We start from the raw sequence: 11,516 nt of genomic DNA, 5'->3' as shown, positions 1-11,516 counted from the left end.
CTCGGCGCTCACCTGCGGAGCCACCTGACGGCCCCTCCTGGGCCGCCGCCGGGGGCAGGGGGCGGTCCTGGCACCGCGGCTGGGCCCGCAGCGGGGAACCCCGTCAGGCTGAGAGCCCCCCGGCGTCCGCCGGCAGCCGCCGCCCCCTCGGTGCCGGCATTTAAACAAATGGAGCAGTTCGAAGCGGGAGGAGGTGGAAGAAGTGAGAAAGCAATTATCGCCGGCGCTTGAAAAATAAAAATGAGAGGAGGTGACGCTTGCGAAGAGGCAGTTTAATCTGACAGAGAGCGAGCGGTTTTGTGCGCACCGGAGGCCTCGGCTGAGTCCGGGCGCTGGGCCGGGGGAAGGGGTGCGGGTCCCGGTCCCGGAGACGGCCCCGGGGGCGGCGGCGCGGGCAGCGGGGGAGGATGAACAACCACCCCCCCCCGCCAACCCCCCCGAGTGCTCGCCCAGGCGAGGGGAGCCCGGCGGGGGTAGCAGAGCACAGAGGCGCTACCGCTGGATCTGGGCTGCAGCAGCGGTCCTCCCGTTACCGCGGGCAGGTACACCCAGCGCACAGCCCCCTTTTTGCAGGGGGCAGGCAAAAGTCCGCACGGCGAGACCCTTCTGTGACTCTCCAGTTCCAGTGAAAACCTGGTAAGAGAATAAAAAAGTTCACAAACATACACAATGTTTTAATAAAAAAATCAATCGTGGATTCATTTGACTTTCCTACTTCACTTCCTCTTTCTCCCGCGGACGGTGCAGCTCCCTCCTCCGAACGTCTGAGGAGGCTGCTTCTGGGGGGGAAATGCACGAAAGCCTGAAAGAAAATTTTGATTCCTACCTAGATTTCTGCAAATAACTGGGACAAATGAGCTGTGTTGGCCCCCTCTCAGTCATACAAAGAGCTCGATCTACTCAAGTAATTTCCCTGCCATATTTTCATTATTAGCAACTCCATTGCAAGAATCTGTTCAAAATTCTGTTTACAATATAATTTTACTCCTTGCACTTGCTCTGCTGAAGTAATGTTTATTGTTTGTCTAGTCATCAGTTTCATTGGAAAAGGGTCTATTTTCAAAACATTGTTTTTCTCCATAAAATACCAAAATCCTTTTCTTCACAGGTGTACAAAACCCCCCTTCATTTAAACATCACAGACACTAAGTTTTGCAAAGATTACAATTTACAAATTGTATTTAGTGCACATTTAGCTATTATGATTAACTTCAACTTAAAAGAGCCATTAAAATATACATAAAAGTATGTGCTTGTTTTGAAACACAAGCATTGCAGTTGAGCCAAAAGTGAAACTAATTACAAGTAAAAGTGAAATTTGCTTTTAAATCCAAACACATAGAAATACTAATACAAACATGTATGTTGTAAAAAAAAAAAAAAAAAAAAAAAAAAAGCACACTTGTTTCACTAGTTCAGAGTCATATTGGTAGCCTAGCAGAGAATGTATTTGGTTTGTATTTGTTTTTAGGCTGATAGATTCTACTTAAGGTGCTGTACTTTGATAGTATTCTAACCTCAGAGAAGCTGCTATTGTCATCCCAAAGATGACAACAGCGTGGCACTGTCTGCAATTACTGCTCCAGGAGTCGTTGGTAAGGTCTGGTGAACAGCAGAGAGCAGGCCAGCAACCTTCCCAGGAGATGGGTTCCCTTTTGTCTCATCACCTGTCACCTCCTTAGCTGGCTGTATCTGGATTTCCATCATCAGGACAAATCTTCTGCTCTATTAGGGTTTCCCTGAGGAATGATTTGATCCATTTTACCTTATTGGAACTATTTCCCCTTTCTGTGAGCAAAATAAATAAAAGTACATCTTATTCTATAATCTTTCTACTCACTCAAAAATGAAAAGTCTGTCTCCAGGATCTGCCATATTTTCTTTTTGTCAGCAATAAGCTAGGATGACAAATTAATGTTTAATTAAATTATAAAACCAAGGACTATTTGTTCTAAATTGTAAAACCAAGAACTATTTGTGATAAAAATGAAAGGAAAAGTATTGAATTAAGTCAGAACACTGAAGTTTATTGTCGTAAGGTTCATAATTGCTTGAGCAAAAGATTGCAACACAGCTTTCTAGGTTTTTACTCTGCTACTGAGCAGCTCCTGGGGAGGCACAAGGGTAGCACTCGACTCATCAGTCACACCCCACAAATCTCCAAGCAATGATATCTGAGCAAAGGGAATATTTTGTTAACCGCCTACTCAAAAACAACGCTGTTTTTAGCTGTGCAGCTCCTGACTGTATACCTAGCAGATCAAGCTCTTTGGGGTTATCTTAGTGCAATTATTTTAGGATTAATTTCTTCCAATCTTTTTCAAGCAACATTATCTGGAAAATGTTCTTCAAGCTCTGACACCCCTTCTAATTGTTTGTCACAGCCATTTATAAGATACTGAAAAACAACAGCTTGACAATCCAGGGAAAGTTGAGTTTCATTTCACACATCATGCCATCTTCTGATCTTTTTTAACTTGATATTTAGATGTTACAAAATCAGCTCTGAATCTCAGAAGATATAACAGTTTCAAATGTTATGCTCAGTGTGACTAATGAGCGTCATGAGCATCTACTTCAATCCCTTCACTTGTATGATTTTGAGAAATCTCATGTGGTAAGGAATGGAAAGCTATATAGCAGAGTCCTGTATATTTAAGAGGGTAATATTTATAGTCAAAATTTTACTTTAAAATATTTCCTATTGAACATTCTTTTTAAAATCAGAGAGATGATATTGTCTTTTACCCTCCAGTAGTGCTTGGACTTGCAGGAGCAACATCATCTTGATTGGCAATTGTGCTGGCAGCAGTTATCTGAAGCTGAGCCAGTTCTTTGAATAAAGCACCCTATGACAACTTGCCTTGTGATCACCAAGTGCATTGCTGACCGCCTGTTTCTCAAGATCCCATTTTTTGATATGAGCTTTATAGTTAGCTGAAGCCTGAACCAGCAGATCACAACTCTTTAACCTCTAAAATGCTATATTACCATTTATTCTCCTAAAGAGAATAAAAACCATGTAAGCTTCATAGCTCCCCATATAATTTAATTTCAGTCCCTGGCACATCCTGATTATTATCACACTTGCTCTTTCCGGCATTTGCTAAAGGTTGTCTCCTTCTGAGAATTTACAAATCATGTGTTACACTCCAGATCATTGATTTCCTGGTGCAATAATGTGGCTTGCAGTTAACAAAAAAGGTTCTCACTGCAGGGGTGGGTATTTTAGAACAACGCTTCCCTCTGCTGGATCTGTGGGCAGCCACAGCTCTGCCTGCGCTGGAGGGACCTGCCCAAATCCTCTGCCTCTACCTCAGGCAATACCCCTGCTCCTTCCAGACAGCTTTGAACAGTAAGAAACTAGCAAAGGTCTTCTTAATTTATCAAATTAATCTGATAATCATACAAGTTTAATCCACTGTCAACTGGACAGGAATATCCATTTAGTTTCTGCTCAAGAGAGGAGTCTCTCCAAGCTGTAGATATTGCTCAGATTGGGAGTCTTAGGGTCTGCCATTTCATATTCACACCAAAACCTGACACTTTATCTCTTGGGTTGTACTACAGTAGTTCAGAGTAGGATAGGCATCCTTGGCTGCATGTACTTCTGTGAAAAAGCATCAGGATCACAGAGTATCCCAAGAACACCACCATACATAGGCCATCCTGCAAAACACAGGACATTTCAGAAGACAGCATGTTCTTTGTCTTTCTCTGTTCTGTGCTGCTACCTATTCTCTGTGTTTACCTGTGAGGAAGTGAGTGCAGACAAAGTGAAAGCAGCACATTAATATCATTTTTTTTTTGGCCCATTAGAGTGCAGGCAGCCTAAAAACCCCAGAAATGTTCAGGATATAGGGTTGCTAGCACGAACCTCAGCTTGCAGCAATGGATATATATAGATCTATTGTCTGCAAAGACCTTCTCTACGCAGCCTATACTGATTTTAATTGACAACTCTTAAGTGTCAATTGGACCCTCATGCAGATAAAATTAAGTCAATCTTTAAAAATACCTTTTACCCAGACCAACAGGCATGTCTTTGTAGAGTATGTATATAGGGCACCACAGAAAAAAGATTATTTTTTTAAGACGGAAACACTGGCTACGTTTTTTGTGATTCTAATGGAAACCAAGAGTAGTGCTACAGTGAATTTTAATTGTGTGCTACACTTCCTATCTGGCCATCTGTTCCGAACTGCTATCAATAACCAGAGTATGACATTTTACAGGGGGGTTTGATGGAAACTACCATATTCAAATAGAACTGTCTTGCATTCAAGTCATACAGTTGGAATACTGTCCACAACTGAGGGAGGGGGAGTGTTAAGAGGAAGGGGAGAGAGAATTGCAGAGATAAATGAGGATCACTGTGCTTAATTCTTGCGCTCCACAAGGACAGGAACTGGTCCCAGTGCAGTCCTACATGTGCTCCTAACTCACTTGTACCAACAGGACTGAAAAACATAATCAAGCATTTTGCTGAACAAAGATTCCGTTCACATACTCAGCTGAATGAAGGCTTTTGGTGGACTTCAAAACACAGGAAAATGATGAATAAGCTAAAGATGGGGGAAGGGGAGTAGGAAATACAGATACAGTCCTGAAACAATATTCCCAGTCAGAGAAATTTACTTTGAAAAGGGAGACAGAGATGTTCCACAGAAAAACTGTCAAAAGATTGGATCAAAGGTAGAACAGGTAACAGTTCTGAAAGGCATACTGAGGTTAACCGGAATAAGCCTTCATTAGAAGACAGGAAACAGGTGATTACACAGTAGGTGGTTCCTGATTTGTGTTCAGAACAAAGCCTGTGCTAAGCACACTGAAGGTCTAGTTAGAAAAGATGATATTAGAAATATTTCTCATAAAAAAAAATGTTTTCAAAGAGTTTGAAGAAGAAATAAAAGGCTTGAATAAAGAAACCAGAACGTCAGGATCAAGGAGGCATCCTGTGTAACAGAAATAGAGAAGGAAATAAAAAAAAAAATACAGCATAAGGTGGCATAAGCAATGCTTTTCTAAGCAGGATGTTTTCCAGTCGTCACCTGTTTTTTAAATGCTGAAGAATAAGGATTACTCTCTGCTTCGTTTAGATGGTATTGCATTCTTGCCTCCTAGTGATCCTTGCATCTTATTTTTATTGACTAATTGTGAAGTCTTTGTCTGAGACTTTCCAAGAAAACTTCTAAGGTGGACTCTAAGTAGACAGAACAACTAAAGATGAGTATTTGAGCTTTCAACACAGAATAAATGTTTGTTGGTTCTTGTAGCCCTACAGGCATTAAGAGCTCACACATGACACTTAATACTGCATTACTAATAATTGATGCGTGTCTGCTAGAATGCTACTAACAAAAAAGAAATATTAGTGCTTTGGGTGCCATTCGCTCCTGTTGTTTACAAATGCTGTGACTTCACTGTACAGTTCTAGTATTGCAACTGCAGGTCATAAAAATGCAATTGAGAATCCAGCACTTGAAACTCTACATCACATAATTTTCTGCAGAAAACACAGGAGATACACTTCAGTGTATCCTTCCACAGATCCTGGTTTCTCACAAGTGTCCTAAGTCTTTCTTTTATTTATGCTATCTTAATTTTCTGCATTTCACTCACCTTGCACAGAGGTGAAAGAATTTTACACCTAGTAAATATTTCATTAATGCCAGCTTCTGTCTGCTCAGCACTCTTGCAAAGTCTTGCATTTCTAGTCAATTCAGCACAAGGAGACATCTTTATGTTTGCTATGGAGGTTAACACACTAGAAATCAGAAGTCCTCCAGCAGGAAACTACTTATCATGTTGTTTTATGTAATCACTGTTGCTTTACTTGTTAGGCCGTGGACATGCAGACCTGATTTCAACAGAGACAGCTCAAGAGGGTCACCCCCTTCAAATAACCTCCTGTTGCTGATTATAGCCCCCAGCTAATTTTTCACCAGAAGTTGCTGCTCCCTCAAAACCGCAGTCTGGTTTATGTGTGATGTTGCTCCCCAGTTTGGTGCTACCAAAATTAACCTGGTTATAGGGTTTCTTTATTCTGCATCATTTTGAAAGACCCAATTTGGGATCAGTATAAGCTCTTTCCCATTTAATTTGCCCTTACAATAAAGCAGGATCTGCCCTGCACCTTGCAGACCCAGATCCTCAGGGAAGTTACTAGATCAAAAGACCTGAGGCAATTTATTTGTCTTTCAGCACACTTTCATTCTGGACCTTTTTTTCTCACTCTCTTCAGTCTTCTTTCCTAACATGTAGTTTGAGGTTGGCCAGTGATTTATCTGAAAAATGTATTTCCAATATGCCTCCAGAAGGTGAAAACATCAGTTCAGTACTATTTGTAGCCCCTGACAGCAAAAATGTTACAGAATTGCTTTCTGGTAGCTTGAGGAATCCATAATAAAACATGCTGCTGCTACATCTCAAGCAGAAATTTGCCTTCTGTTTTCTAGAGAACATGGGAAAAATAAGACAAAAAGGTCTGTTATACCAAAGTATCTCTACCCAAATTTAAATACAAAGAAGGCTCCTCTGGAATCTGTCTGAAAATACTTCCACTGTCATACTATTTTCATTGTTAATGGCTTGATTCCACAGTGGAAAAAAGCCAATTTTGTCCACAAACCTTCACAACATAAAAATATATAATTTTATAAAGAAGTCAAAGATACAGACACAGTTTAAACTCAGCCTTAGCAGTAGGAACAATATCCACTTAAAGGAATATTTATTTGTTTATGGATACTGCTAAGAAATGCTGGAGTTACCCACCACCTGCTTCACTCTACAGCTGCATTCAATTTTCTTTGAGATATACAAAATGTATGAGGTCATTTAAAATTTGAGTGCTGTCAGCACCTGCTAAGATTAGATCTTTAGAGGCAATAAAGCCAGTATAATCTGAACTCCAGGAAAAACTAACTGGCTATGATGCCTTTTTTAAAATAGGTCCAAGCATATACAGTAGCTACTATCTGGTAAGTAAATTGTTACAGTGCAGCCTACCAAGCAAAGAAAAGACAAAGTCATTATTTTTGAATGAGAATCAAAGTAAATAATAAATGCATACAGCAGAGCCTGATATGAGGTGTTCCTTGGCACATATTTGGGATGTTTAATCATAAAAAAATGTAGTTAGACACGAGTCATACAGCTCACCCCAAATGACTGAAAAGTCTTATGCATTTGTTTAATACTGCATACTGTGAGTAATATAGGAAATTCTCACTGTTGTATTTCCAGCTTCCTAGACTACCCTGATGCATTCCAGTGTTAGTCACGCAGTGTGGGAGCAGTCAGATAGTGACATCCTCTTCCCCAATTCAGATGCTAGCTGGACTCAGCCTTTAGGAATAAAGTTAGGCCCGCGAGATATTTGGGCTGTATTTCTTCATCTGTATTATCATACATTATATTTATGATGGCACGCTGATTTTTTTTAATATCTCTTTAATAAATATTTGCAAAAGACAAGATTCATACTATTTTTCTTGAACAGGGCTTACAGCCACAACATGGCAGACTGTGAAGTGGCAGCATGATGATGAGCTGGGGGTAAGGGTGGTACCTCCCACCCGAGAGACTCCAAATTGGCTAAGAGGTGTGTGGGTGTCCTGCCTAGCCTAGCACACAGGTGTGAGGACTGGATGCTGAACTGCTGCCGACATCAGCATGTCTTCCCACACTTTTGCTTGAAAAGAAGACTGTTAGCACAGCATAGTTGTGCAGTTCTCAGGAAGAAAAGGAACAGAAGAAGATACTAGGAAGAGGAATTGTGAGCAAAGATATTCTCCCATCTGCTGGCTAGTTGCTTTTGTGACCAGAAAAACAGGCTTTGATCCATTTCTTGTTAGTAAACAAGATTGTGTCAAAGACTTCTATGTCCCATTAGTAATTTAATATTTTTTCCTCTTGACAAAAAAATCCTTGGGGCCCTAAATTCATATAAAAAGGAAATTACAACACATATATGTCATTTTGAACTGCCATGTGTAAGGCTTTAGTTTTATAACTTGCATAATTCCACTTTGGAAAGTGCTGGCTCTGTCCTAAGGGAAAGCTGATCTAAATTTGATATTTTTCATCTCTACTTTGATTTGACTAAGACACAGGTTCATTAGAGTCTTACCAACTACAGGTAGGGTAGAAAACTCCAATGGACAAAACAGAGCTGAAGTCAGCTGATTTTCTATGGACTGTTAATAGTGTGATTTGTGCATCCAAGTTCTGCCAAATAATTTTCTCCTCTTCAACGGAGCTGCCTCTCACTAATCTGTTTTGAAGTGTAGAAATTCCTACCATTCCTACTTCAAAAATAAGATGGAGCTGGGTTATATGAAAATAAATTAGCCTAAAAATGCACTAATCCTTGAATGAGAACGCATTAAGCAGTTAGGCCAGCCATGCAAAACTTTTATCAAAAATTCAGGATGCATTACTGTGCACTTACAAAATGAGCGAGATGCTTCTAAACTGAAAGTATGAGATACTTGGGGTGCTTAAAAAAAGACAGAAAAGTTTAATGCAGGTGCTGAGAAAATTGCTTGTTTTAAATAAGGAAATAAATATTACTTCTAAGTATAAAAGATAAATTTGAAAAAGCAAATACATCACCATACCTAAATTTATTACTTTAGCTGAGTTCTGGGATTCAGGACTGATTTAATTGTATGAAAACCATTGAATCCCAAATTCAGAAGGCTTGACTTAATGTATTTAATCATTCAGCTCAGATGTCAGTGTTCCTGTTTTCCCTGCTGTGCCAGAACTTGGAAAATCCTTTTAAGTTAGCAATCTTTGAAAGAGAAGTTTTGTCCCTTCACACTGCTGAAAGTGTGGCAAGGCTGAACTGAGTGCTCAGTCAGTTTCTCTAACACTGGTGAGACATGCCTCCTTCAAGACCTTCTGACTGATATACAGAGTGAGCCTTTCCTGCTTAAAGCACAAAATGCTATTAAAGAAATTAAATCATCAGCTTTGGGGGACAACTCAAAAAATGCTACTGTGTATTAAGTTTTAGTAAGTTGTAGTAGCCAAAGTAAGTCACACTTCACAATATTTTTTCTTTCTGCAGGGCAGGGGCTGTTTATCTTCTTTAATATCTCTTTTTCTCTTCTTACATTAATACATACTCATACAATAATACATATTTATGCTCTTGCCTAAGCTCTTACTTCACAATAAACAAATCAGCCACTAGGCAGTCATCAACCCTCTCTCCCAAAAACAATTCCATACTTTCCCTGAGCTGACTTATCTTTCTTCCAAGGCCTACTTCTCCTCCAAGCCTTGCTGCTTCTCCAGGCCAGTGCAGAGCAGAGCTGGTGCTTCTCCAAGCCAACACCTGAGCAGAGCTCTCCACCTTCACCGAGCTCCCCAAACAGAGCTCTCCAGTTAATGTCGATTTGGCTGTTAAGTATTGAATCTCCCACAGCTGTGCAGGGCTGACAGGCCAATGCCAACTTGCCTCTTAATCATTTACCAGTAACACATGATTTGACTCTTAACATACTGAATCTCCCACAGCTGCACAGAGTTGACACTCTCACACTACTGAGCATAGGTAGCAACTAGAATTTTCATAGTGGTCCATCACTAAGCAGACTTTGATTGTTGTGTAAGTTGGACCTCTTATATGTTTTTCATATTACTTCAGTTGAAATTTAGACCAAAACTGTTGCATGGGATGCTACAGAACTGTAACTAAAAGAGCAGACAATATTGCCTTTACCGTGTTAGTTAAACTGCGGTGGATCCTATTAACTCATATGCTTGTAAGATTCTGCTTTACCAACAGGAGTCACATAATCAGGTTATCTTGCAAGAGATTAAATATCTGAGCCAGCTGGAGCAGACGAGACTTTAAAAATTACTTTATTTTTCACTATCTCAGCTGATCTGGTAAACACTGAGCATCACTTAAGAGGGTAAGGACTCAGTGCTTGTTTCATCACCCAATAGTGAATCAGCAGCACCTTAACAGCATCCCTTCGGCTATCTGTGGACCTAGAGTATTGGTGTCATGCAGAAGCCCAGAAAATATAGCATTGTCCGGGTTTGCCCGTGCTGTCCGTTTTGTACACGCTTTTCTGTGAAAAAATGGGGCACCAATGTGACGAACGGCCAATGGAAGGCTAAGGTTTATTTTTTTTTTTTTTTTTCTCTTTTTGAACCGCCTCGTGACGTGGCAAGGTTTGGGGTCTGCTGCCCTCCAGTGGATGCTTGGAAAGGTCTTCACTGCTAGCAGGAGCACTGCATTTGAGACTATGAGAATTCTCAAAAATCATGACAGAAAAAAGGAATAAAGTAAGTTCTTTGCGCACCTTATTTAGGATCAAAAATAACAGTTGGGACTAATTTCTTAATTTTGCTATTTTGCTCTGGCTTTGTCAGAGTATTACTATATCCAAGTAGAGTTGTTCTAGTTCCTTCTATGAAACTGGTTCTCTTCAATCAGCTCTGGCTGGCAGCCAAACACCACACAGCTGCTCACCCACCCTCTCCACCCAGGGGATGGGGAAGAGAATTGGAGGGGTAAAGGTAAGAAGACTTGTAGCTTGAGATAAAAACAATTTAATAATTGAAATAAAGTTAAAATAATAATGGTATTAATAGAATATACAAACAAGTGATGCACAACATGATTGCTCACCACCTGCTGACTGATGCCCAGTCCATTCCCAGATAGCGATCCCAGAGGGGAGAAAATCCTGAAACTGCAATGCTGGAAAAGCATGAGCTTCTCAGCCCACCCCAATCTATATACTGAACACAATGTTATATGATATGGAATATTTCATTGGCCAGTTTGGGTCTGTTGCTCTGGCTCTGCTCCCTCACAGCTTCTCGTGTACCCACGCAGTAGCAGGACATGTGAAGTTGAAAAGTCCTCGATTTCTTAGCAACAACTGAAAGCATCAGTGTATTATCAACATTCTTCTCATACCAAATCCCATACTGAATCCAAAACACAGCTCTATTGTAGCTACTAGGAAGAAAAATTAGCTCCATTCCAGCTGAAACCAGGACAATTTTATATGAAGACTTGCTATATAAAGTGTTTTCTTCTTGGCTTGTACAATTCTTTTAAAAATATTTATCTGTATTACTAGACATTTTAGAACAAGAAATACATTTGATACGTAATGTCATGCCAGGCCCCTGTAAGAAACTGATTTGTGAGGTTCTTTCAGCTCTGCAGGTGTCTTAAAGTTCTGTACAGTGATGCTGACATTAAGGCAAATCCAATTTGTAAAGATTTGAAAAAGCAACAAAAATAAATTGCGAAGACATTTCAAATATATATATATTTCTGAGTAGTCAAATTTAATGATAAGGTGCTGATTAAAGGGAACTTTTTCATTTACAAATGAAGTGTCTGTCTTGGTTGTGAAAGGGAACCTTAGAAATGCAAATCCTGTGACTTTGTGGAATACTTTAAGAAATCTGGAAAACCCCATTATTTTCCTGATATGGGGTTAAGTATGAGATTATTTTTAATGATTTTGACA

General features: G+C 40.1%; 1 long non-coding RNA gene across 1 annotated transcript; it reads right to left on the bottom strand.

Annotated features, from left to right (window-relative positions):
* Window positions 1-257: 257 nt before the first annotated feature.
* Window positions 258-9,279, bottom strand: LOC141946833 (uncharacterized). The gene is made up of 2 exons (XR_012629946.1): window positions 9,244-9,279; window positions 258-633 (listed from the first exon to the last, which is right to left on the bottom strand). It is a non-coding gene; the product is annotated as an uncharacterized LOC141946833 (long non-coding RNA).
* Window positions 9,280-11,516: the final 2,237 nt, after the last annotated feature.

Source organism: Strix uralensis, chromosome 8 (assembly GCF_047716275.1).
Source record: "Strix uralensis isolate ZFMK-TIS-50842 chromosome 8, bStrUra1, whole genome shotgun sequence".
Classification (NCBI taxonomy): domain Eukaryota; kingdom Metazoa; phylum Chordata; class Aves; order Strigiformes; family Strigidae; genus Strix; species Strix uralensis.
The sequence above is the reverse complement of the archived record's forward strand: the minus strand, read 5'-3'. Positions and strand labels throughout refer to the sequence as shown.